General features: G+C 43.4%; 1 pseudogene across 1 annotated transcript; it reads right to left on the bottom strand.

Annotated features, from left to right (window-relative positions):
- Positions 1-222: 222 nt before the first annotated feature.
- LOC311149906 (synaptophysin-like) lies at positions 223-27,813 on the bottom strand (annotated as a pseudogene). The gene is made up of 8 exons (XR_014615678.1): positions 27,764-27,813; positions 11,808-11,932; positions 11,401-11,599; positions 10,998-11,190; positions 10,548-10,880; positions 10,223-10,302; positions 9,655-9,811; positions 223-3,342 (listed from the first exon to the last, which is right to left on the bottom strand). The product of XR_014615678.1 is annotated as a synaptophysin-like (transcript).
- Between the last annotated feature and the right edge of the window lie 161 nt (positions 27,814-27,974).

Genomic DNA, 27,974 nt, shown 5'->3' with positions numbered 1-27,974 from the left:
TAAGTGAATTATTTAACAAACTATTTTAGTGTCTCTGTGCGTCTCCCAAAAGGTTGTAAGTGTTTTGGGATTTAAGTAACGGCCAGAGTCCCGGTCTGCATAGTCAGAGATATTTATTCATTGAGAATTCTGAAACAAAATGGTGGTACAATCCTTTTATACACATAAATCATACTAAAAATCCTGCCCCCCCCCCCCCCCCCCCCTTAGGCGGCCTCTATTTTTCCACTATACACATCTTGTAAACACACACACACCTCGGCTCAGCTCATGTTTTCCTCTGCTCTCCTGACCATCACTGTTCTTATCTTTTCCCACTCCTTGCTCAGCCAGGTGCAGATATCGCATCCTCCCTAAATTGGAAGGCCCCTTTATCTTGGTTTAGACAGTTCTCCATTGCTGTCTGGTCTAACTCTTACTCACATTGCTAAATAGTAGCTCAATGGTAGCTTACTGGTCCTACACTCACACATTTCTAACACATTATACACAGTTTCAGGGTGTAATAATTAGTCATTAATAATTAATCTATCAATCCACCCTTTGACTAAATATTACGCACATACAAAATATATGTTGTTTTAGAAATAAATCACACTCATTGAAGTATATAAGTTGGTTTGCATATAAAAACATTAAAAAGTGTCTCATTCAATACAGGTTCATCAGGGTTACCCCATGATTAAAAGCGTAATGTTACTATTTAGCAATGGTACCTAACCTGTTTACCCACTATCTGGAAACAACAGTCTAAGCCTATAGTGAAGAACATTTGCTTCATCACATCCTGCAATATTGATTAATTAGCACATCATACTTAAAACGAGACTTTAATACACAAAAGTCATTACAATAACTTTTAAACTAGAGATTTGTAGTTCTAGGTTAACATCCAATCACAGCTCTTCGTTAGATTTTCACTGCAACCTTCACACATTAGAACTAAGAAAAGTTTCATCCAGTCTCAAACTATCTGAATCGTCGTCATCCTCCACCAAGCCTGGTAGGTCATATCCTTCATTCCTTAGGTTGGAGTCCGGGATTGGGCCGTATCTCACCATCTGTTGGGAAACTGCCTTCGCCTCCATCGCCTTGCTCACCAACCCTCGGACACAGGGAATAAGACAACATCCACAAAGAACAAGCTTACCCATAGAAGCTATAGCTGCACACAGAATAGTTACAACAATAGTTTTCCATTTACCAAATATGTTATCAAACCAACCGTTTAGGGAGCTATCAATACCAGAGTTCTCAGCCAGTTCGTTCGTCAGCGTGGTGAGTCCCTGAAGCGCTTTGGTCACGGACCTGTCCAGTGCTGTATTGTTGGGGATGAAAGTACAGCACATAGATCCAAACAGAACACAAACTCCGCCCCGCTCAGCCAAAAGCATGTCTAAAGCTATTCTATTCTGCCATGCCATTAAGCTAGTTGCCGATGTCTGCTCAGCCAATCCCTTTATTGCATCACGAGTGTGGTTTATAAATCTTTGCTGGTTATAGTAAATATAATTTATCCAATCTACGTTTTTATTAATTGTTGACCACCAGAAAAGACTTGATTCAAACCCAGCTGCGATCTGATTCCTAGCTTTGAATTCTTCTGGAACCCCTCAAGGTACTCCTATCCCATCAATATATATCCTTTCATCAAAGGATCCCGGGAGAAGGTCCCGCTTTCTACGTGACAACTCACCAGTCTCTGACACGTTTGATTGTTTAATGAGAGTGAAGGGCATTACCAGCTGAGCTAGCGCACAGGTTCCTGTCCAATTAGTATGTAGGTGAGGCCACAGTCTGTCATCACCACACAACCACCAGATGTCAGCACGGGCCTGGTTTTGGTTCCTAAAATCCTCTGGCTGCAACAAAGAGGAGAGATTAGTCATGGTCTCTTTAGTTGTGACATTCTCTGTGTGGGAGCAGGAGCTAAGATGCCCTACCCTGTATCCTATTTTATCAGTCCTAGAGAAACAATAGTAAGACTCCCCTGAGACTTCAAACGGAGGTAACCTAGGTCGGGGTGACTTTGTTATCGGGGGATACAGATAGTGCAAGTTACTACAAGACTCCTTCACCACATTCCCAGGTGGCTTGAACAATTTAATCATGCAAGATAAACCTGACGGAGAGTTAAAGCCCGTCAAGGGGAACGGAGTAGTTGTTAACCTTGGTTTGGCTGTCCCACAGGCATAACAGTCCTCTTTAGACATAGTTCTTGCCGTATACTGAATCCATTCCAACCACAGGTTAGGATCCCTGTACCCCGTTTCCACCTGTACTACTTCCTTCAGGTCTATAGTTTGCACTATCTTCACCACGGCCCCGGTCTCACTACCTCCCTCAGAGAGGTTTACTCTATAGGGTGCCCCAGTTGAAGAGGATATCTCACTTGTCAGGTCTGTAACATCTGCTGGGTTGATTACTACCCAGAAAGCCACTAATGGGTCTCCACAACATTTGCGGTCAAATCCTATGTACCACATTCCCTCATCCGTAGCCTTTACCTGTTTTAGCGTAATTCGGACTTTCAGACAGTACCTACCCTTATATGGGTCGCACTGCCATTTCTGGTAATTCCCTACTTTCACAATACTCCACCTGTCCTTAAACTGTGTATGGAGATTGACATATCCCCCTCACTCGGTATGAGCAACTACATGGTCCCAGGATGTACATGGTGACATACATATATATCTCCCATCCTTTATGATACTACCAGCCAGTAGTCCCCAACTTCCCAACTGGTCCGCAAAGACCTCAAAGGTGATGTCCTTCCCTACAGTCCCTAGTACTTCCCCTTTCCCTACGTCTAGCTGTCTCCTATGCCTTCGTAGACTGTGCTCAGGTATTATTTTATCAACTTGTGTTAGGTTAACTACTACTTCTGGCGGATCAGGAGGGTTTGAGTGTGTTAGGAATATGGCCCCCACAATCAGACAGCTACCTACCGTCAGGAGACCTGTGAATCCCCACCCTCGCCCTGAGAACATGTCAGATGCCAGAGGCCAACCCATTGCTTTACCTTCTATCGAACTCACACAGGGATGATCAGACAGGGTAAGGGAACCCCCGAGCCCTAGTGGTGATCGGTTCTTTCTCCTAACTCTGTGTTTGTTCGTCAGTTGTAGCTGGGTTTACCTTTTTACAGTGTGTGACATGCACCCAGGTGGATCTTTCCGCAATTCTTACAGCGAAGGCCGTCACCAACAGGACCTGATATGGACCTTCCCAACGGGGCTGCTTCCAGTCTTTCTTCTTCAAGGATTGGATCCACACCCAGTCACCTGGTTGGATGGAGTGGGTTACCTTCTCCTTTAGTTCTCCTGTGGGGCACAAAATCTTTGACATACGTGTTTGGTTAATGAACAGTCTTCTCATGAGTTGTGCCAATGTGTCTTCTACTTCTATGTCTGCCTGTTCTGGCCCTGCCAACTGTGGCATCCTGTAAGGTCTTCCAAACACTTTCTCAAAGGGGGACAATCCATTCTTATCTGGCGTTATTCTGATAGTCATTAGTACGATTGGCAGACATTGTACCCAATTCCTTCCTGTGCTCATGTGAGTTTTTCGTAATCTAGCCTTAATTGTCTGATTCATGCGTTCGATAAGTCCAGCCGATTTCGGGCTATACGAACAATGCTTCTTCATGTTTATTTGTAACTTCTGTCCAATATTATATATTACTTGATTAGAAAAATGGGATCCATTATCAGAAAAAATAGTTTCTGGAAGGCCGAACCTTGGTATTATATCCTGGCATATTGCTTTTGCTACTGTTATAGCATCTGCCGAGGAGGTAGGGAAAGCTTCTACCCATTTAGTGTATTTGTCTATTATAGTCAAACACCACTTCTTTCCCTCACTCCTGGTCAGCTCTATAAAGTCAATTTCTAATTGTTGAAAGGGGTACTTAGCCGGAGGGTACTCACCCAGAGGTGCCCTTTGTCTGCCCTGGTGATTACTTTGAGCACAGATAACACATCTTGAACAAACGTTTTTTAAATAATTTGTAATCCCATATGCAACAAAGTGTTGTCTAATCTGCTCTACCATCCCTCCGGTTGACACATGGCTCTGCCCGTGTGTCAATATTGCAGCATATCTAAACAGTGATTTCGGGAGAATTGGTAAGCTGTCTTTGACCCATATTCCTTCCTTATTTACTGCGCCTTGCTTCACCCATCTGTGAACTTCCTTAATTGGGGCCCTACTGTAGCTCTCTATAAGTAGATCTCTGTCTATCAAAACTTCCTCTTTTGACAGCTGACTGGAACCAGATAAGTGTTTTGACCCAGCCTTCTTAGCTTCCTCATCTGCCTTTGCATTCCCCAAAGTAATGCTATCCTTCCCTGTAGTATGCGCCTCACACTTACATATTGCGAGCTTTTTTGGTAATAGTACTGCATCTAGGAGGTCAAGAATCAACTCTGCATGTGTTATTGGTTTACCCAAAGTCGTAACCATTCCTCTATTCTTCCACTGGGCAGCAAAGACGTGTACGGTATTAAAGGCATATGCACTGTCGGTATAGATAGTTATAACCTTCCCTTTACCCAGTTGGCATGCTTTTGTTAATGCCACTATCTCTGCCTGTTGGGCAGAGTAGTTTATTGGTAAGGGTTCAGCAGCTAGAACCTCGTTCTCTGTCACTACAGCATAACCAGTTGCATTCGTGCCATCAAGATTCTTCCTAGAAGATCCATCAACAAACATTGTTACTTCACAACATGGTATAGCTAAGTCAGGCCTGGGTAGTACTATTTTTTCAGTTTCTTCAATACAGTTATGGGGACTACCATCATTCACAACTGGAACCAATGTTGCAGGATTCAGCGTTGTACATCGTTCAATAGTTAGATTTGGCATGTTCAGCAATCTTATCATACAAGATAGGTGTCGTGCTGGTGACATGTACGCCATCTTGTGTTCCAATAGCAGAATTGACACTGCATGTGGAACTTTTAAGGTTAGATCATGGTATAGTACTATTGAAGCTGAGTCCTGCACTGCATTAGCAGCTGCCACAACTGATTGCAAACAGACAGGCATTGCCTGAGCCACCTCATCAAGTCTTGAAGAAAAATATGCTACCGGTTTATTTTTGTCCCCATGTTTTTGTGTCAGTACTGATGTCATATATCCCTCTCTACAATCCACAGTTTGAGTGAATGGTCTGTCATATCTAGGGAACGCCAGCACCGTTGAAGAGGTCAATAATTGCTTAATTTCCTCAAATTGCAAATCAGCCTCGTTATTCCAGATTATTTTATCATGTGCTGCATAGCTTTTCCATAGATAAGATCACTCAATTTTCCAGTGTGTAATGCATAATGGGGAATCCATGCTCGACAGTAATTTATCATTCCCAAAAAGCTCATCATTTGTTTCTTATTCAGAGGTTTAGGAGCTTCTAATATTGCTGTTTTTCTTGAGGAGTTTAGGGTTCTCCCATCCTGCGTTATCGTGTGACCTAGATATATTACCTCTTTCTGCCAGAGTTGTAGTTTCTTTTTACTGACCTTGTGCCCTTGTCCTGCCATAAAAGTTAACAACTGGAGAGTATCCTTTTTACACCCCTCCTTCGAGGGGTTTGCTACCAGTATATCATCGACATATATCAAAATTTGGCTCCCCTCTTGGGGTTCAAACATTCCCAGGTTACGTGTGATAGCCTGGGAAAAAATTGTAGGACTTTCCGAATAACCTTGTGGAAGTCTCGAGTATGTGTATTTCTGACCTTTGAAGGTAAAGCCAAACCATCCTTGACTATCAGGATGTACAGGTATACTAAAGAAAGCATTAGCTATGTCTATCACAGTAAAGTAAGAATGTTCTGGTTTCAATTGGTTCAATAGAGTGTGTGGGTCTGGAACACAGGGTGCTCTTGGAATGATGTTCTTATTTACCCCCTGTAGGTCCATTACCATTCGCCAATCATTGCTTGGAGCTGCCTTCTTTACTGGAAATACAGGTGAATTACACTGTGCCTCATCCCCCGGGATTATCACTCCACCTTTGAGTAAGTGGTCAAATGTGGGAGTAATCCCTATAATGGCTTCTGGTTTCATTGGATATTGTTTTTGGTATGGCCTATGGTTTGACCGCGGAACCACCTGGACTGGAGTTACTCCCTTAATTAACCCCACATCGGCTGGTCCCTTAGACCACAACTCTAGAGGTACAATCTCAAGGTCTCTTTCTTGTTCCTCTGTGAGGAAAATATCTGGTCATCAATTATCACATCCTATGTCTAGGTGCACAGCGGGTGTGCAACCTGCTCTCCAATTCAACTTCCTACGATATCGGCCGGTTGATTGGCTATGTTGGTCCCCGTTAGGAGCAGTCTGACAGTCTTTAACATACTTTGCCTGTGTCACCCATTTCCCCAGATCTAACCACTCCTCTTGAGCTTCCTTTGCCAAGGAGAAATGTGGGCTCCATCTCTCTCTATAGAATTGCTGACTCTGTGGCCCCAATTCGACTTCTGCTGCTGCATGGGTGTCATCATAATGAAACCATTTCAAGCCTATTGTCCTTTCTGTGGTTTTAAACAGCTTCCTCATATTCTTTACTAGGGACAGAGTGTGTATTATACCACAGAGTTCAATGTAAGTCATCCTCAGTCATTTTAGGTGAGTCAGGTACTAGGGTTTTAGTCAAGTCTACTAAGGTCTTTGGTATGTCTGAGTTACCTCCCCTCAACAGGTCCTGGCTATACCAATAACATGGTTCCCCTTCACCACTTACAACCATATTATCCTTTATCACATGAGCCTGCATTCCCCTCACTGTCGGTCTTACTTCTATGTTTAACTGCGTCATCGCATCTCTTCCCAATAGATTAACAGGACACTGTACTGAAATCAGTACAGGCAGAGTAGCTTCACTCCCTGTCTTTACATGTTTCAGTGTTACTGGTGCAGACAGCTGTTCAATACCTTTATGACCAGAGGCTGATCGCACTATAATTTTTTCTCCATTAATGTCAATTCCCTCTGGTGCATTATCTTTACAAATACAGGTTCGGTCTGCCCCAGTATCACAGAGAAATGTTATCTTTTTACCCATTACTGTCAATGTTAGGTATGGTTTCTGTTCCTGTTGTAATGCCAAATCTACAAGAGACAGATCAAACACCTCCAGTTCTCTCTCCTGCTTCTCCTGATTTCTCTCTTCCTCCCACTCTAGTCATGCCTCCTCTTATTCCTCTGATTCTGGCTTTCTCCCCCTGTCTCTTCCTCCTCTGCCTGGATTATACTTTCCTCCTTTTCCTCTCTTCCCCTTCTTCTAACAGTCTCTTGACTGGTGCCCTTTCCTTCCACAGTGATAACACGGTTCCTCACATTCTCTAGCAAAATGTCCCGTTTTGTCACAATTGAAACACTTCCATTCACTCCTGTCTCCACTATTACCGTTGCCTCTATTCTCTCCTAGGTTCTTCCAGTCTCTCCTACCTCCCATCTCCCCTAGGACTGCCACTAGGTACTCAGCTCCCTTCGCTTCCTTTCTCTTGTTTCGTTCCTTTACATTCTGTTCATGATGGATTGCATAACGTTTAACCTCAGCTAAGGTAGCCGTCCCCCAGCCAATTAGGGTATTTTTTATTGTTTGAGAGATTTCTGGCCTCATTCCACTTAGGAAGGCAATCTTTAACTGTTGGTGATACGGACCCTCTGGTGCCCCTGGTCCTGGATCTATTAACCCACTGTTTGCATTGAACACATCTCTCAGTCTCTCTAGGTATTGACTAATAGTCTCACTGTCTCCCTGTTTACACTCATGGACCTTGGAGAAGTCGGCATGTCTGTGATAATATTCTCTCAGATTATCACAGAGTTGTGCCAATTTATCTCCATAAGCCCCTCCTTCTGCCCACTCTAGGACCTGCGCATTCCCGTCTCCGGGAACCCAGTTCCCTCTCACTGCCGCCCAGTCTTTTAACACTATCTGTCTGACTGCCCTCTCTAGTTCCCCTGTATTCAGCTTAAAGCTGGCGGTCAGCCCTTCCATATCTCTTCTGAACTGGTGTACCCCCGTCTTGGGGTGGGGTATCCCTTCCACTGCTCTCACTACATCTCTCTGGGTCCATGCTCTGTATACTTGTAATGTATCAGGCTGGTTGTCTTCTCCTGCTCTGGGGTTTGGCAGGGCTATTAAGGGATAGGATTGCTCCATTTTACCCTTACCACTGCCAGCCCCATCTGATTCTTCCCCTTCTGACTCATCATTCCCCTTTCTCTTGGCCTCAGTCCTGTGCCTCTCTAGCTTTTTTCTTTTCTCTTTTTCCCTTTTAGCCTCCTGTCTGACTTTCTCTGCCCTTGTCCTGTACTCCTCTACCTCTGGCTCTTCCTCACCTTCATCTTCCCTTCCTCCTCCAGCCCCTTCTTCCTCATAGGGAGGTGGGGCCGGTGGGGGGGCGACATTATTCCCCTGCACTCTCCTTCTCCTCCCTACGTATTCATCATCTGGATTTTCTCTCCATGCCTGGTCTGCCAAGTTTGGATATAACCTTTCTGCCCTCTGCTCTGGGGGAGGCACGGAGACCTCAACCTTCACTTCTCTTTCCCTCTCACTCACTTCTCTTTTCTTGCTGCCTTCTTCCCGCTTTCTAGCTTCTACTAGCCACACCCTGGCTGTTTCTAAGCCCTCTCTTTTCTGTTTCTTTAGATCAGTACCACAATTTACATGCATTTGTTTAATCATGGATTCCAGTTTAATTACATCAAGTCGCCCATTAAAGCCATATTTCTTTCTCCAAATATGCCCATAATACACATTTCGTTTGTCTCGCATTTCCATCAATTTCTCGTCCCCAGTAAATTCTGGGACCTCTTGTGAGGATTTGCCCCCCATGGTTTGTACTGTTAAAAATCCCTTAGCCACCTCTTCTATATAACAAGTCAATTTAACAAGTAATACAAAACAGCTTCACACAACAACACCTTGAATCACCCCTTCCTGTATATGTAATCTTGACTAGTCCCCCAGAATTATCTCATACTTTACGGAGGATTTTATCCCCACAATGTAATCTTGATAATTCCTGACAGTCTCATACAACATAAATGGGTTCTCCCTCCTCTATACAACCACCTGGAATTATTCATAGATGTGACTTCTGAGTAAACATTAGGTCTCACACGTATACAACCTTACATGATTATTGGTGTTATATCGGTAACATGGAGTTTATAAGGCTCCAGAACGGATAGAGTTTACAGCAAAATCTACAGTTGTTTGTGACTTTTGACTTTACTAATATTCTATTTCTCACACATGCTATTTTAATTCCTTCTGGTGTACTTTTTGTATTTGTTTAACCCGGATTATTTGTTGACTGTTCAATAATCTCTTACAGGTTCCATCCCATAGGTGTACTTTTAATAGTTCCTTCTATTTCAACACCGGGTAGTTTCTTTTGGTAATGGCCTATTACCGTGAATCGTTACGGACCCACCAACAAGTTGACTAGTCCCCCATAATTATCTCCTACTCTACGGAGGAGTCTATCCTCACAATGTAATCTTGATAATTCCTGACAGTCCCCTACATTTCACTTAAAATGGCTACGCATTGATCAATTTGCTACTTTTCAATATTATAGCAAGTTCTCAAATCAATTTCACCAAGTAATGAATAAAGACTACTGACCTTATCCTTGCAGCCGAGATTCAATGTAGGTTTGGATTCCGTCACCGTCTCTGTCATTAATCAGGTGTCCTCTGGCCTGTTTTAACCCTTAATGTCAAAGGGCAGGACTTTCTATTTACGAATGTATCATTCGCCCGTCTACGGTTTTCAGAGTTACCTGGAATGACAGAAACAGGGTATTGGAGTCCGGCTCAGAAGGACCAAGCTGTTAAGTGAATTATTTAACAAACTATTTTAGTGTCTCTGTGCGTCTCCCAAAAGGTTGTAAGTATTTTGGGATTTAAGTAACGGCCAGAGTCCCAACCAAATACATTCTTCCAAGTTAAATATCACTACCATTATTGTCCTTCATTTAAGCGTTATTCCCATATAAGATTGATATTTTCCTCAAATGGACAATCCCCTGTTGTCTTCTACAGTTAAACACATCAACAGAAGAAACAGCATGTTACAGTAAGGACCCATTTCCCCCTCACCAAAATAACCCAAAATGGACACGGTGTTGCTAAATTCCCCTCCCAAGACCCCACCTTCTTCCATCCCTTCCTCCCTCCTCTTGTCAACTCACAGATGCACAAACAGACAAACAGAGGAGTGTGGAATTGTGGATGGTGGTCAGGCACCACACACCCAAATCACATGGTGGCCCTGGAGAGAGAGAGAGAGAGAGCGAGAGAGCGAGAGAGACAGAGAGAGAGAGAAAGAGAGAGAGAGAGAGAAAGACAAAGGGAGAGGGAGAGAGAAATTACAACTAATGTATACATAAAGCTTATGAGGATGTCATAAAGCCACAGTCTGCATTCCCTTTGGAAGAGTAACATTATTACAGTATTTCTCACAGTCGTTTAACTCTGTATTCTCAGTGTTGCTCCATCATATGCACTGACACTCACCATCTTCCAGCTGCTGTAGGGTGGACCAGCTCACATTTGATTGGCGAAGGAGGTGGGCTGCTGTTCGTATCCCCCCTGCTGATAGTCTCCGCCTCCCTCGGTGTAGCCGCCCTGGCCATAGTCGGGCTGGTAGCCTCCCTGGGTGCCGGCATAGGCGTCCCCCTGCTGTGCGTAGCCCTCTTGCCCATAGCCTTCCTGGCCAAAGGACTCTGGAGCAGGCGCCTTCTCCTGGGAAGGTGCATATGTGCCTCCGAAGGCTGCCATCCAGCCGGTCTCCTTGAACACAAACCACAGGTTTCCTCCCCACAGGATCAGGTTCAGGAAGCCAAACGCCTGGGGGGTGAATTGGAAAAAGAAGAGTAAGTCAATATGTTGTAGTACAGGTTTTTTCTGTCATGTCCTCAGCAGTAAATGCACTTTCACTAAACACACCATTCCTGAAAAACGTACCCCAGATGTGTTGAGACCAGAGACCACGGGGTCATGGACTTCACGGCAGCGGTTCTCCGGTTCGTCAGAGGCCATCGATCAGTAAGAGGACCTTGTCTGGGTCGGTGGCTGCCTTCACATCCGACAGACCTTTAGCCCAGGCAGAAGAAGCCACCAGCCAGAAGAAGGTGAACACTGACGTCACAACGAAGTCCTGAGGAGCATCAAGTTATAAAGCATTAGCAACATACATATTCATCATCATCAAATCTCAAAGTTCTCATCAGAAACGTAATCAATCTCATCATCGTCATCATCATTATCATCATTATCATTACTAGGATATTAGTAATAGTAGCAGAGGTAGTGGAATATGGTATGGAATATGCCTACTAGATACAAGAAGAGCGAAAGACAAACTCACAATCTGGGCTCCCTTGCAGCCTTCACGGTATTTCTCCAGAATGAAAACGTACACAGAAAGGGCTGCCATGGAGTAGAGGAAGGAGAAGACACCGACGGTGACAAAGAACTCAGCTGAGGAGGAGTAGTCTCCGATCAGGAACAGACGCTCATGGCTTTCCCCCTTACAGGTTGGGGCATCGAAGTACACCTGATGTAGCCTGGCAAGGACAAGGGACATAGAAAGACAGAGAAGATGGTAGACAGAGAGAGAGAGAGGAAGAGAGACGTCAAATTGGGTTAACATAGTTTAATATAGATTCATGTTCCATCCCTGACGTTTGCAGCCCAGTGGTACTGTAAAAATTACAGACAAACCATATTTGTGTGTGTTCAGGGGGTTAGGTGTGACTGATTAGGCATACTGACCTGAATGGATACTCAAACGTCACCTCAATGCTCAGGTCACTCTCTGACCGGTTTTTACTCTCCACACTCATCTTGAACATGCCAGAGTAGCTGCCGCATGTCGAGAAAGCAAAGATAGCAAAGATCTGAAAGATACAGAGAGAGGAAGAGAAGATGAGAAGAGTTAGAAACAGCACGTCGAAGTAAAAGGGAAGTGAAAGGGGCGGAACAATTTAGTAGTGAGATCAAAGGAATGGGAAAGAATAGGGTTGTGAGAATGAGACCGACAGAGAGAAATGTGGGGAGAAGCAGAATACATCTATTAAATTGCACTTATACAGGAATGATTATTCTGAGATTGTGCTCTGTTTAGGAATTAGCATAACTCTAGATTGGTCTGAAATAGGTGTTGATGAAAGGAAAGTCCATGCAGTATAATGACAACCCCCGCTAAAGGTCTACTGTTACTGAAGAACCTGACGCTGTGGTTTCACCACCTTCTGTATCATCTGCACTCCAATGTTCTACCAATCACAGCAGGCTGTTGACAAAGGCACCCAGAGTGCAAATCAATGCAGCTATATCGCCAGGTCACAGAGCTACACCTGTTGCCATGGTTACTCTGACACCTAAAGTTGTGCACTTTTGTATAAAGAAAATACAATAAATGTAAAACAACATGTTTGGTTGATATGGATGTCCTATCTGTTGGACCAAATAAGTGATGATCTACTCTATGTACCAGGCTACAGTCCTACAGTACTACAGTCCTGTAACCCAGCGCATGTGCACGTGAACGCTTATCTACTCTCTTACACACACACGAGCGTGCACATAGACACACTCTCACACATCGGAGAATAGACAGCCAGCTATTTTTACCACACCCTCCCTTCCCTGCAGGCCAGATCCGATTGGATGGAAAATCCGGCTATTAATCTGACGGAGGTCCTCCTCCATCTGTCACTAAAGGACGCTGCACAGGGCTACTGTACACACACACACACACACACACACACACACACACACACACACACACACACACACACACACACACACACACACACAGGCATGGACGCATGTGTGCGCAGCTGCGCAAATACACACACGCACAAATACACGCACACCTATCTGTATACCAATCTGCTCTCATACTCTGGAATACATTGCTCTAAATAGTCATAATATATTTCAACATGGCTTCACCAAGCCTTCAAATATACACAGATTCATCCACACTCCTCTATTGATGAAAAACTGTACACATGGTACACAGAAATTATTCTCTCTCCTTTATATCTACAGCACTAACACAGTCACACCTCCTCCACTTCCTCTCCTTATTAACAGCTTTTAATAATGATTGGAGAGGGGTGTGAGGGGAGGGGATGATCATGAAAAACAAAACAGATTGGATATAGGCATGCATGAAAGATGGAAGGAGGACTTTTTGTATGAAGGACATGCAGATCTAGCACCAGGCTAGTTAGAGTAACTATGTTGAAAGATGTGGGAGAGCTAAGTTCACAACATATGCCAAATGATCCTCTTGTAAGATTTTAGCTCTCACTTAGCTAGTCTCACATACACAGTAACATAGATGATCAAAGGGCAAAGGAATGATGGAAAGATGTTGAAGAAAGAGAGACAGAGGCAGGCTGCACACAGTGTCAGATACTATGGTAATGCTATTGGCAACATTGAGCATAGAGGGGGGAGGGGGCACAGGGAGGTTCCCACTGACATGGTAAATGTTGCAGTGCTCTCACATAAATTCACTACCACTATTCAAACATGCACAAACACAAGCACCCATGCATAAAAGCAAAGGAACTTGTCTGTCGGCCCTGCATTAAAGACCAAAATTGCTTTTAAAAAATGGTGATAAATAAAAAAAGTATACCAGTTTCATTTAAGGACCAAAAAATGTACAGCTGTGCCATATAGATTGCTAAATAGTTGGGAAGAGATTTTTGATGTACTGATTCCATGGCACATGGTTTATTTGATGATACACAAAATGACGCTGGATTCAAAACTTTGAGTTTTTTTATTTAAATTATTATACAATATATTATACAACGGAATGGTCTTCAGAGATAGATGGGAGGGGTTGAGGGTAGCTGAAGGATGGGACTAAAAACAAACAAAAGATAACTATTGTAAAATATACTGTGTCCGTAAAATGTATATACACTGCTCAAAAAAATAAAGGGAACACTAAAATAACACATCCTAGATCTGAATGAATGAAATAATCTTATTAAATACTTTTTTCTTTACATAGTTGAATGTGCTGACAACAAAATCACACAAAAATTATCAATGGAAATCAAATGTATCAACCCATGGAGGTCTGGATTTGGAATCACCCTCAAAATTAAAGTGGAAAACCACACTACAGGCTGATCCAACTTTGATGTAATGTCCTTAAAACAAGTCAAAATGAGGCTCAGTAGTATGTGTGGCCTCCACGTGCCTGTATGACCTCCCTACAATGCCTGGGCATGCTCCTGATGAGGTGGCGGATGGTCTCCTGAGGGATCTCCTCCCAGACCTGGACTAAAGCATCCGCCAACTCCTGGACAGTCTGTGGTGCAACGTAGCGTTGGTGGATGGAGCGAGACATGATGTCCCAGATGTGCTCAATTGGATTCAAGTCTGGGGAACGGGCGGTCCATAGCATCAATGCCTTCCTCTTGCAGGAACTGCTGACACACTCCAGCCACATGAGGTCTAGCATTGTCTTGCATTAGGAGGAACCCAGGGCCAACCGCACCAGCATATGGTCTCACAAGGGGTCTGAGGATCTCATCTCGGTACCTAATGGCAGTCAGGCTACCTCTGGCGAGCACATGGAGGGCTGTGCGGCCCCCCAATGAAATGCCACCCCACACCATGACTGACCCACCGCCAAACCGGTCATGCTGGAGGATGTTGCAGGCAGCAGAACGTTCTCCACGGCGTCTCCAGACTCTGTCACGTCTGTCACATGTGCTCAGTGTGAACCTGCTTTCATCTGTGAAGAGCACAGGGCGCCAGTGGCGAATTTGCCAATCTTGGTGTTCTCTGGCAAATGCCAAACGTCCTGCACGGTGTTGGGCTGTAAGCACAACCCCCACCTGTGGACGTCGGGCCCTCATACCACCCTCAAGGAGTCTGTTTCTGACCGTTTGAGCAGACACATGCACATTTGTGGCCTGCTGGAGGTCATTTTGCAGGGCTCTGGCAGTGCTCCTCCTGCTCCTCCTTGCACAAAGGCGGAGGTAGCAGTCCTGCTGCTGGGTTGTTGCCCTCCTACTGCCTCCTCCACGTCTCCTGATGTACTGGCCTGTCTCCTGGTAGTGCCTCCATGCTCTGGACACTACGCTGACAGACACAGCAAACCTTCTTGCCACAGCTCGCATTGATGTGCCATCCTGGATGAGCTGCACTACCTGAGCCACTTGTGTGGGTTGTAGACTCCGTCTCATGCTACCACTAGAGTGAAAGCACCGCCAGCATTCAAAAGTGACCAAAACATCAGCCAGGAAGCATAGGAACTGAGAAGTGGTCTGTGGTCACCACCTGCAAAACCAGTCCTTTATTGGGGGGTGTCTTGCTAATTGCCTATAATTTCCACCTGTTGTCTATTCCATTTGCACAACAGCATTTGACATTTATTGTCAATCAGTGTTGCTTCCTAAGTGGACAGTTTGATTTCACAGAAGTGTGATTGACTTGGAGTTACATTGTGTTGTTTAAGTGATTCCTTTATTTTTTTGAGCAGTGTAGTATGTATAAGCTGGAAGTAGAAGCCTAAGTGTTGTTGTCCATTAGTTTACTCCAATTAGGGGAGAGGTGGTAGGGTTAGGGGAAAATAATAAAGGAAAATATATTTTAAAAACACACGAGTACACACACTCCGAGTTAGAATCAGCGGCATTTATAAATATCTGCTTATCAGATTTGATAGCTGAGTCAGACAAGACTGAAACCACAGGTATTCCTAAATAAACTTGGGTAAATGGATAACTGAAGTTAATACATTGATTGATACAGGAGCATAAATGGACGTTGTAGAACCAAAAGTCTAGCCATCAACATGTAAGTACTGTATTTATGCTCTCAAGCTTCTTTATGCCGCCGAGTTTGGCAGGAACCCAAAGAGTGATGGAACTAACAGCTTCAACCAATCACACCTCCGCTAAGCTAGGGGCAAGAGAGTGGGCAGAGAGCCCTGGCAATAAGTCTGCAAAGGTTTAACATATAAACTCCTTACCATATACAGTGGGGGAAAAAAGTATTTAGTCAGCCACCAATTGTGCAAGTTCTCCCACTTAAAAAGATGAGAGAGGCCTGTAATTTTCATCATAGGTACACGTCAACTATGACAGACAAAATGAGGAAAAAAAATTTAACACATTTATTTGCAAATTATGGTGGAAAATAAGTATTTGGTCAATAACAAAAGTTTCTCAATACTTTGTTATATACCCTTTGTTGGCAATGACACAGGTCAAACATTTTCTGTAAGTCTTCACAAGGTTTTCACACACTGTTGCTGGTATTTTGGCCCATTCCTCCATGCAGATCTCCTCTAGAGCAGTGATGTTTTGGGGCTGTCGCTGGGCAACACAGACTTTCAACTCCCTCCAAATATTTTCTATGGGGTTGAGATCTGGAGACTGGCTAGGCCACTCCAGGACCTTGAAATGCTTCTTACGAAGCCACTCCTTCATTGCCCGGGCGGTGTGTTTGGGATCATTGTCATGCTGACAGACCCAGCCACGTTTCATCTTCAATGCCCTTGCTGATGGAAGGAGGTTTTCACTCACAATCTCACGATACATGGCCCCATTCATTTTTTCCTTTACACGGATCAGTCGTACTGGTCCCTTTGCAGAAAAACCCCAAAGCATGATGTTTCCACCCCCATGCTTCACAGTAGGTATGGTGTTCTTTGGATGCAACTAAGCATTCTTTGTCCTCCAAACACGACGAGTTGAGTTTTTACCAAAAAGTTATATTTTGGTTTCATCTGACCATATGCCATTCTCCCAATCCTCTTCTGGATCATCCAAATGCACTCTAACTAACTTCAGATGGGCCTGGACATGTTCTGGCTTAAGCAGGGGGACACGTCTCGCACTGCAGGATTTGAGTCCCTGGCGGCGTAGTGTGTTACTGATGGTAGGCTTTGTTACTTTGGTCCCAGCTCTCTGCAGGTCATTCACTAGGTCCCCCCGTGTGGTTCTGGGATTTTTGCTCACCGTTCTTGTGATCATTTTGACCCCACGGTTTGAGATCGAGGGAGATTATCATTGGTCTTGTATGTCTTCCATTTCCTAATAATTGCTCCCACAGTTGATTTATTCAAACCAAGCTGCTTACCTATTGCAGATTCAGTCTTCCCAGACTGGTGCAGGTCTACAATTTTGTTTCTGGTGTCCTTTGACAGCTCTTTGGTCTTGGCCATAGTGGAGTTTGGAGTGTGACTGTTTGAGGTTGTGGACAGGTGTCTTTTATACTGATAACAAGTTCAAACAGGTGCCATTAATACAGGTAACGAGTGGAGGACAGAGGAGCCTCTTAAAGAAGAAGTTACAGGTCTGTGAGAGCCAGAAATCTTGCTTGTTTGTAGGTGACCAAATACTTATTTTCCACCATAATTTGCAAATAAATTCATAAAAAATCCTACAATGTGATTTTCTGGAAAAAAAATTCTCAATTTGTCTGTCATAGTTGACGTGTACCTATGATGAAAATTACAGGCCTCTCTCATCTTTTTAAGTGGGAGAACTTGCACAATTGGTGGCTGACTAAATACTTTTTCCCCCCACTGTACACTCCTACAATCAGCAGCTTTGATAAGCAATACCTGTAACCACTTATAGAATACTCAAATCAAATTATATTTCTCACATGCGCCGAATATAACAGGTGTAGACCTTACTGTGAAATGCTTACTTACAAGCCCTTACCGAAAAGTGCAGAGTGAGACAATATTTGCTAATGTCGTAGAAATATATATGACTCGAAAGTAGTCAACTCAAACATATCTCACAAGAAACTGGAGCCTGTGAATCCAAGAATTAGACTTTTATTATCTAATAACGAAAGCCGAGCAGTTCCATGAAACGGCTGTCTCTCTTTGGCTTAGAGCTCCCTTTTATACACATACACAAATGCACAAACATACTTCCATGGCATATTCAGTTACCCCCTTATGGCAAATTCCTAACTTATTTTAGTTCTGCACCACCCTTCTTTTCCAACGTCCAGCTGTCACACAATGTCCACTCCAGGAAACCCTCTTTCACAAGCATAACCTGGGGCAGGATGTTGTTATGGTTGACACAGTGGTTAACCACAGCTCTATACAGCTCTATCCGTACTGATTCGTGAAATAATTTAACGTCGAGCTAATTGTCGATTTCAGTGGCTTAAAAACGAACAAATCTAAACCGTTACTTTTTTGGGGTTCGAACCGGTTCAGAACTTTATTTATTTTTCTGTCTGGAACAGTGGAACAGAACAAAAAAATAATGGTTCTGTTCAGAAATAAATGATTGGAAAATAATTGTTTCCAACCCCTGATTCTGTGTGTATGCTTTTACAGCCGGCTTGTCCATTACCCAGCTTTATTATTATTATTATTATTATTATTATTTATTTATTTTTTATGTGTGTGGAGTGGGTGGGCAAGCGGATTAGGTGCGGAGTGCTCACTGTTGTGTGGCAGGGGGTTAGAGGTAGGGAAGGGGAATGGGCTAAGCTCTTGTCAAGTCCAGAAGAAACAGCCCAATTCCTGGGTCCAACCCCTGTACTACAGAACTACAGCTCCTGCTGGGAGTGGGAATCCAGCCACACACAATCCAAACTATTACAAGTCATTTGGCAAACTCAGATCTCAAAGTACATTCAACAAACAATACAAAGATGGCCTACACGAAAAAGCAAAATATTTATATTTATTTGTGCATTAGTATTGGTGTGTGTGTATATCTCTATTCAGTTAAGTAGTCTTTGAGAGAGAGAGTGTGTGACTACTGCTCTACTGTGGCATCTCTTTTTAAAGATGAGAGGAAGGAAACACACAGGAAGTGTGCTGCACCTGTTGCTTTCCCTCTCCATGTAGTCACTGTCTCCACTTTCCTTTGCTCTGACGCTGTCATCCTGCCTCTCCTCTCCGACTTTCTAAACCAACCCTCTCAATAATGGGCTCTTTTCTTACATTGGGTTACCGATGTTGAGAGATACAGTATGGGATAAAATAAAAGGGGGGGGGGGGGGGGGCAATGAGGGTGAAATCCCCAACTCTAATCACATAAACCCAACGGTACTGAGTACTGAGAAAGTAAGTATTCTTCAAACGTTCCCCTGCAAGTTGACATCCATTAAATAAGAATACAAACATGAAAATATCTGTTTTGGACGTCATACCGTGTCCTGAACACACGTGCGCACACATAACTACACACAATCTTTCACAGTCAGAGAGCAGACTCTTTTGTCTCTGGAGAATGCGATCCATGGTAACACGTGTGCTAAAACAAACATTTAGTGAAGCCACAGAGAAAGATGGGAGGAGTAGCGCAATCATGTTGTATTGACAAATGCAGGATTAGAATGCTGGGGAGAGAAGAGAGCGGGAAAGAGAGAGAGGGCCTGCAAATCATGCAGCGCATTTGGGATTGTGGGTTGAGCAAATAACAGAAGTACTACAAAAAAAGCTTGCGGAGAAGGAGCATTAGTATTTGCAATAAAGATGCATAAAATATTAACTAACAATTGTTAGGCCAGTACAGTACTGTTCGGTTCAGTACACGTGGTTAAATCAGCATACTCAGCAGTGGAATCAAACATATTGACGATAATAGCACACTGCTCTCCGACTTTACAATCAATTCAAACATTTATGGGAGTTGATCAATGCCAGGACTCATATGTTCAGATTATCGTTATGTAGGCATTACATTCATGTACTGCATCTGAATGCCTTTATAATACTGAATAAATGTGAAACACAAGGTCAAACTCCATCCCCATCATAAAGCTGATCCATTCTGCTCATGGAGAAAAAGCTGCCATTAAAACAGTCCCATCTGTAAACTGATCCAGAAAGAAATGCATCAAGCTGGTTCTAATTAACACTGTATCGTGTTCACAGAGAGAGAGGGGATGTTAGCTCCATATCATTACCATCACGAATAAAGTTTGTAATGGAAAACTTCAGATCCATCATACAACTTTTGTTCCTTTAGATTATTTTTCCTTGAATGAAGACAAGAGCAGCGAGGCGAAATTCATCATGTGCAAGAGAACATGGGAAGGAGATAATGTCAAGAAGAAACTCTCAGACAGTGTAACATAAGTCAAGGTAATGTGGGTTTCATGCGTTTCCTTCACAACTCTCAGCAAGAGATAATATACATCAAGTTTCTGACCCTGCAGTGGGTTAGCCTACTTTGCTTTCTGAAGTAGGGGATGTGATGGGTGGGGACTGCAGAGGTAGGACAAGAGACCGGAACTTTGTGTGTCACTGACTGTTGTGCAGCATGCGCCAGGTGATCTAGTTACAGTATGGAATTCACAACTAAATGTTTGCCAGCTTGATATCTTATAACCATACTGAACAAAAATATAAACGCAACATGCAACAATTTAATAGATTTTACTGAGTTATAATTCATAAGAAGAAATCAGTCAATTGAAATAAATAAATTAGGCCCTAATCTATGGATTTCACATGACTGGGAATAAAGATATGCATTTGCTAGTCACAGATACCTTTAAAAAAAGAAAAGGGCCTATTTTTGTGCATTCAAATTGCCATTGATCAAATACAATTGTGTTTGTTGTCGGTACCATACCATAACCCCACCGCCACCATGTGGCACTCTGTTCACAATGTTGAAATCAGCAAACCGTTCGCCCACACAACGCCATACACGTGGTCTGCGGTTGTGAGGCGGGTTGGACGTACTGCCACATTTTCTATAAAGACATTGGAGGCGGCTTATGGTAGCAACAGCTCTGGTGGACATTCCTGCAGTCAGCATGCCAATTACACGCTCCATCCAAACTTGAGACATCTGTGGCCTTTTGTTGTGTGACAAAACGGCACATTTTAGAGTGGCCTTTTATTGTCCCCAGCACAAGGTTCACCTGTGTAATGATCATGCTGTTAAATCAGCTTCTTGATATGCCACAGGTGGATGGATTATCTTGGCAAATGATAAATGCTCACTAACAGGGATGTAAACAAATTTGTGCACAAAAATTGAGAGAAATAAGCTTTTTGTGCATATGGAACATTTCTGGGATCTTTTATTTCAGCTCATGAAACCTGGGACCAACACTTTACATGTTGCGTTCATATTTTTGTTCAGTGTATTAAATTAACTGTCTAAAATGTGCTAAATGCTCTGCAGTTGTTCATTTGGTTTGCTAATTTAGTAGCTAGATATCTAGCTAAGTGGTTATCTTCTTGCAAAATCAAGATTATCTTGCTCACACTGCCCTACCCTATGCTTTGACTTCTTTCTCCCCTCTCTCTCCAGATGAAATCTTGCGACTTGTGACGGCTGGCCGCCCAACAACCTGCCCGCTTGACCCTATCCCCTCCTCTCTTCTCCAGACCATTTCCGGAGACCTTCTCCCTTACCTCACCTCGCTCATCAACTCATCCTTGACCACTGGCTATGTCCCTTCCGTCTTCAAGAGAGCGAGAGTTGCACCCTTTCTCAAAAAACCTACACCCGATCCCTCCGATGTCAACAACTACAGACCAGTATCCCTTCTTTCTTTTCTCTCCAAAACTCTTGAGCGTGCCGTCTTTAGCCAACTCTCTTGCTATCTCTCTCAGAATGACCTTCTTGATCCAAACCAGTCAGGTTTCAAGACTGGTCATTCAACTGAGACTGCTCTTCTCTGTGTCACGGAGGCTCTCCGCACTGCTAAAGCTAACTCTCTCTCCTCTGCTCTCATCCTTCTAGACCTATCTGCTGCCTTTGATACTGTGAACCATCAGATCCTCCTCTCCACCCTCTCCGAGTTGGGCATCTCCGGCGCGGCTCACTCTTGGATTGCGTCCTACCTCACAGGTCGCTCCTACCAGGTGGCGTGGCGAGAATCTGTCTCCGCACCACATGCTCTCACCACTGGTGTCCCCCAGGGCTCAGTTCTAGGCCCTCTCCTATTCTCTCTATACTCCAAGTCACTTGGCTCTGTCATATCCTCACATGGTCTCTCCTATCATTGCTACGCAGACGACACACAATTAATCTTCTCCTTTCCCCCTTTTGATAACCAGGTGGCGAATCGCATCTCTGCATGTCTGGCAGACATATCAGTGTGGATGACGGATCACCACCTCAAGCTGAACCTCGGCAAGATGGAGCTGCTCTTCCTCCCGGGGAAGGACTGCCCGCTCCATGATTTCGCCATCACGGTTGACAACTCCGTTGTGTCCTCCTCCCAGAGTGCAAAGAACCTTGGCATGACCATGGACAACACCCTGTCGTTCTCCGCTAACATCAAAGTCGTGACCCGATCCTGTAGGTTCATGCACTACAACATTCGCAGAGTACGACCCTACCTTACACAGGAAGTGGCACAGGTCCTAATCCAGGCACTTGTCATCTCCCGTCTGGATTACTGCAACTCGCTGTTGGCTGGGCTCCCTGCCTGTGCCATTAAACCCCTACAACTCATCCAGAATGCTGCAGCCCGTCTGGTGTTCAACCTTCCCAAGTTCTCTAACGTCACCCCGCTCCTCCACACACTCCACTGGCTTCCAGTTGAAGCCCGCATCTGCTACAAGACCATGGTGCTTGCCTACGGAGCTGTGAGGGGAACGGCACCTCTGTACCTTCAGGCTCTGATCAGTCCCTACACCCAAACAAGGGCATTGCGTTCATCCACCTCTGGCCTGCTGGCCCCCCTACCTCTGCGGAAGCACAGTTCCCGCTCAGCCCAGTCAAAACTGTTCGCTGCTCTGGCACCCCAATGGTGGAACAAGCTCCCTCACGACGCCAGGACAGCGGAGTCACTCACCACCTTCCGGAGACACTTCAAACCCCACCTCTTTAAGGAATACCTGGGATAGGATAAAAGTAATCCTTCTACCCTCCCCCTACCCCCCCCCCCAAATTTTTTTTTTTTAAATGTTAAATTATCCCCTCCTGGATCAATAGCCTTGCTGTCTAATATTTGTTTTGTGTGTGCTGCAAACTGAGTAGCATTTGAGTTACTTGTATAACTTTATGAGCTGGGATGTCTGTTAGGGTTGGGCAGTATCCAGATTTTCATATCGTCATACCATCCTTCTCTCATCCTGGGATTTACAGTATTACGGTCTTCGTACACAAGGAGGCGCTAAAAAAGCCCATTGGTTGTCTATTACCAGAACGCAAAAAAATTGCACAAACTAATAGAGAATTTCAATAGAGGCTGCTAGCTAACGAGCACACAAATTGCAAAGACAGTCAATCCATCTCATAAATTTTTATGTTATTGAAAAAATGTAAAGAAATAGTTGACTGTATTTAAACAACATCCCGTGGCTTTTGCCAAATACCCCAGTAAGCCTAATGTCTGTCGTGCAAATATTTTACGTTGGAGACTGTATCAAATGTTTACAATGCACTCGTTAGCATTTAGCTAGCATTCGCTATGAGATTGTACATGTACAGTGGGGAAAAAAAGTATTTAGTCATCCACCAATTGTGCAAGTTCTCCCACTTAAAAATATGAGAGAGGCCATAGGTACACGTCAACTATGACAGACAAAATGAGGAAAAAAAATCCAGAAAATCACATTGTGGGATTTTTAATGAATTTATTTGCAAATTATGGTGGAAAATAAGTATTTGGTCATTAACAAAAGTTTCTCAATACTTTGTTATATACCCTTTGTTGGCAATGACACAGGTCAAACGTTTTCTGTAAGTCTTCACAAGGTTTTCACACACTGTTGCTGGTATTTTGGCCCATTCCTCCATGCAGATCTCCTCTAGAGCAGTGATGTTTTGGGGCTGTTGCTGGGCAACACAGACTTTCAACTCTCTCCAAAGATTTTCTATGGGGTTGAGATCTGGAGACTGGCTAGGCCACTCCAGGACCTTGAAATGCTTCTTACGAAGCCACTCCTTCGTTGCCCGGGCGGTGTGTTTGGGATCATTGTTATGCTGAAAGACCCAGCCACGTTCCATCTTCAATGCCCTTGCTGATGGAAGGAGGTTTTCACTCAAAATCTCACGATACATGGCCCCATTCATTCTTTCCTTTACACGGATCAGTCGTCCTGGTCCCTTTGCAGAAAAACAGCCCCAAAGCATGATGTTTCCACCCCCATGCTTCACAGTAGGTATGGTGTTCTTTGGATGCAACTCAGCATTCTTTGTCCTCCAAACACGACGAGTTGAGTTTTTACCAAAAATTTATATTTTGGTTTCATCTGACCATATGACATTCTCCCAATCCTCTTCTGGATCATCCAAATGCACTCTAGCAAACTTCAGACGGGCCTGGACATGTACTGGCTTAAGCAGGGGGACACGTCTCGCACTGCAGGATTTGAGTCCCTGGCGGCGTAGTGTGTTACTGATGGTAGGCTTTGTTACTTTGGTCCCAGCTCTCTGCAGGTCATTCACTAGGTTCCCCCGTGTGGTTCTGGGATTTTTGCTCACCGTTCTTGTGATCATTTTGACCCCACGGGGTGAGATCTTGCGTGGAGCCCCAGATCGAGGGAGATTATCAGTGGTCTTGTATGTCTTCCATTTCCTAATAATTGCTCCCACAGTTGATTTCTTCAAACCAAGCTGCTTACCTATTGCAGATTCAGTCTTCCCAGCCTGGTGCAGGTCTACAATTTTGTTTCTGGTGTCCTTTGACAGCTCTTTGGTCTTGGCCATAGTGGAGTTTGGAGTGTGACTGTTTGAGGTTGTGGACAGGTGTCTTTTATACTGATAACAAGTTCAAACATGTGCCATTAATACAGGTAATGAGTGGAGGACAGAGGAGCCTCTTAAAGAAGAAGTTACAGGTCTGTGAGAGCCAGAAATCTTGCTTGTTTGTAGGTGACCAAATACTTATTTTCCACCATAATTTGCAAATAAATTCATAAAAAATCCTACAATGTGATTTTCTGGAAAAAAAATTCTCAATCTGTCTGTCATAGTTGACGTGTACCTATGATGAAAATTACAGGCCTCTCTCATCTTTTTAAGTGGGAGAACTTGCACAATTGGTGGCTGACTAAATGCTTTTTTTCCCCACTGTACTTGTTAGCATTGCTAACCTTCGGATTACAGAGGCTCAGTGGGGTTTGAAAATAACACCCCTTGTGTTCAGTGCTGGTATTACCGAATATCCCAGGGATGGGACAAGGTCGGTATGACAATCTGGATAGTGCTCAAGCCTATACTGTATGTCAACTGCATACAGCCTTTTGTTTGCCTTTGCGATGCACTCAATTGCCTCTACTGTACTATACAGCAGGTATAGTATTTCATGATGTTGTCAATAGGGATTTTCATAAGAGAACTACAGGGATAAATGTTCAGGTAATAATGCTTTTATTGCTTCCTGAAAGTTGATCCTCTCTTTGACTAAGAGAGGCTGACACCAACCAAACTCACTTGGCTTACTGTGTTGTGTCTTGACCTCAAAAATCACCCTTTCAAGCAACTCATGCCATCACTGAAGAGGCATAATGCTGCAGCTTTTGCATGTCTCAACGATCTGCATTTTTAACTTCCAATAGGAGGATTGCATCAGGCTATTAAAATGATGCTGACTAAAAGCTTTATTCAAATTTTTTAAGCTCCTCCAGAGGAAAGGAGACACATGCTTCCCTGCATGTGCCTTATTATTGCAATATTAACTGGCTTTAAAATGTACATATAAGAAGGTCTGATATAATGGCCAAATAACACTTCAGTTCCTACAGAAGATCTTATAGAATAGATACTGTAGTTACAGAGCAGTCATGAATGCAGACCATAGTGTGGATCAGTTGTGTGTGGTGAGTTTCACAAGCCAACAGCCCAGTATAATTACAGTGGGATTCACTTTTAAGGGCATTGGAAATACTCCAAGTGTGATAGGAGCCAGATGTTTCGTATATCAACACCTACACTAGTCCTCCTTGACTGCATGGTTCAACTCCCTTACTAACAAAAATGTCCTCCCTGGCACTAGCCACAAGTGCAAACTGAAATGCTTTGGAGTGTCAATGTTGTTAAATAAATAAAAATTACATTGCCTTGGCGCAATAAGTGTGCGTAAATGTTAAATATATATATATATATATATATATATATATATATATATATATACACACACACAGTACCAGTCCAAAGTTTGAGCACACCTATACTCATTCCAGGGTTTTTCTTTATTTTTACTATTTTCTACATTATAGAATAATAGTGAAGACATCAAAACTATGAAATAACACATATGGAATCATGTAGTAACCAAAAAAGCATTTTATGTTTGAGATTCTTCAAATAGCTACCCTTTGCCTTGATGACTGCTTTGCACACTCTTGGCATTCTCTCAACCAGTTTCACCTGGAATGCTTTTCCAACAGTCTTGAAGGAGTTCCCACATATGCTGAGCACTTGTTGGCTGCTTTTCCTTCACTCATCCCAAACCATCTCAATTGGATTGAGGTCGGGGGATTGTGGAGGCCAGGTCATCTGATGCAAGCAGGTCTCTTCTTCTTATTTGTGCCCTTTAGTAGTGGTTTCTTTGCAGCAATTCGACCATGAAGGCCTGATTCACACAGTCCCCTCTGAACAGTTGATGTTGAGATGTGTCTGTGACTTGAACTGTGAAGTATTTATTTGGGCTGCAATTTCTGAGACTGGTAACGCTAATGAACTTATCCTCTGCAGCAGAGGTAACTCTGGATCTTCCATTCCTGTGGCAGTCCTCATGAGAGCCAGTTTCATCATAGCGCTTGATGGTTTGTGCGACTGCACTTGAATAAACTTTAAAAGTTCTTGAAATGTTCCGTATTGACTGACCTTCATGTCTTAAAGTAATCATGGACTGTCGTTTCTCTTTGCTTATTTGAGTTGTTCTTGCCATAATATGGACTTGGTCTTTTACCAAATAGGGCTATCTTCTGTATACCTCTCCTACCTTGTCACAACACAACTGATTGGCTCAAACGCATTAAGAAGGAAAGAAATTCCACAAATTAACTTTTAGAAAGGCACACCTGTTAATTGAAATACATTCCAGGTGACTAGCTCATGAAGCTGGTTGAGAGAATGCCAAGAGTGTGCAAAGCTGTCATCAAGGCAAACGGTGGCTATTTGAAGAATATAAAATATATATTTCGATTTGTTTAACACTTTTTTGGTTACTACATGATGCATTCCATGTGTTATTTCTTAGTTTTGATGTCTTCAAGTATTCTACAATGTAAAAAATAGTAGTAGGTGTGTCCAAACTTGACTGGTAGTATATATATATATATATATATATATATATGTGAGTGTCACAGAGCTCCCTACGTGTGTGGCCTGGGGTCGGTGAGGGGTGGGCTATACTTGTAAGTTGCCTAACCCTAACCTGTGCAGGTAAATGCCAATGGCTTCGTGACTTTACGCCCCTCCCACGCAACCACGATTCAATGCGAGTCATAAAACAAAGAACACATTTTTGTCAACTAAATCAAGGGAAGCAAAGCAACTTGTCAAAGTATAACATTTAAAAACGCATAGCGCAAAGACAGGCCTATAATCAAGCCGATAACAAACAGTTTAAAAAACAGCCTAATCAATGTTGGCAGAACAAAATAGGCTATAAATGTACTTGTAACTTAACTCGTTAAACTTCATGAAAGCTATTAATTGTGAATAAATGTATTCTAAACGATGCAAGTACGTTACAAATAACAAGACACCCTGGACTCCACAAAAACTACAAAACAATGTCATAACATACTGTAGTTCTGGCCATTCTACAGTACTTACCGAGCGATTCGACCGTCGCTTTTTAGATCCGCGCGTGAACATGTCGATGGTTCAAGAACAAGTGGCTTAGTTGTTTCCAAATAGTCAGGGAGGATTTTTAAATAGGTAGATAGATACATGAGGCATCTGAATTCACAGGACAACGTAAAAATATGTTCCGATAAGTCGTGTCCTAAATGCAGTACCAACTTGTACAAACCTCCTCTTCTTG

Source organism: Coregonus lavaretus (assembly GCF_964263955.1).
Source record: "Coregonus lavaretus genome assembly, chromosome: 22".
Classification (NCBI taxonomy): domain Eukaryota; kingdom Metazoa; phylum Chordata; class Actinopteri; order Salmoniformes; family Salmonidae; genus Coregonus; species Coregonus lavaretus.
This window is presented reverse-complemented; position numbering and strand designations above follow the sequence as displayed.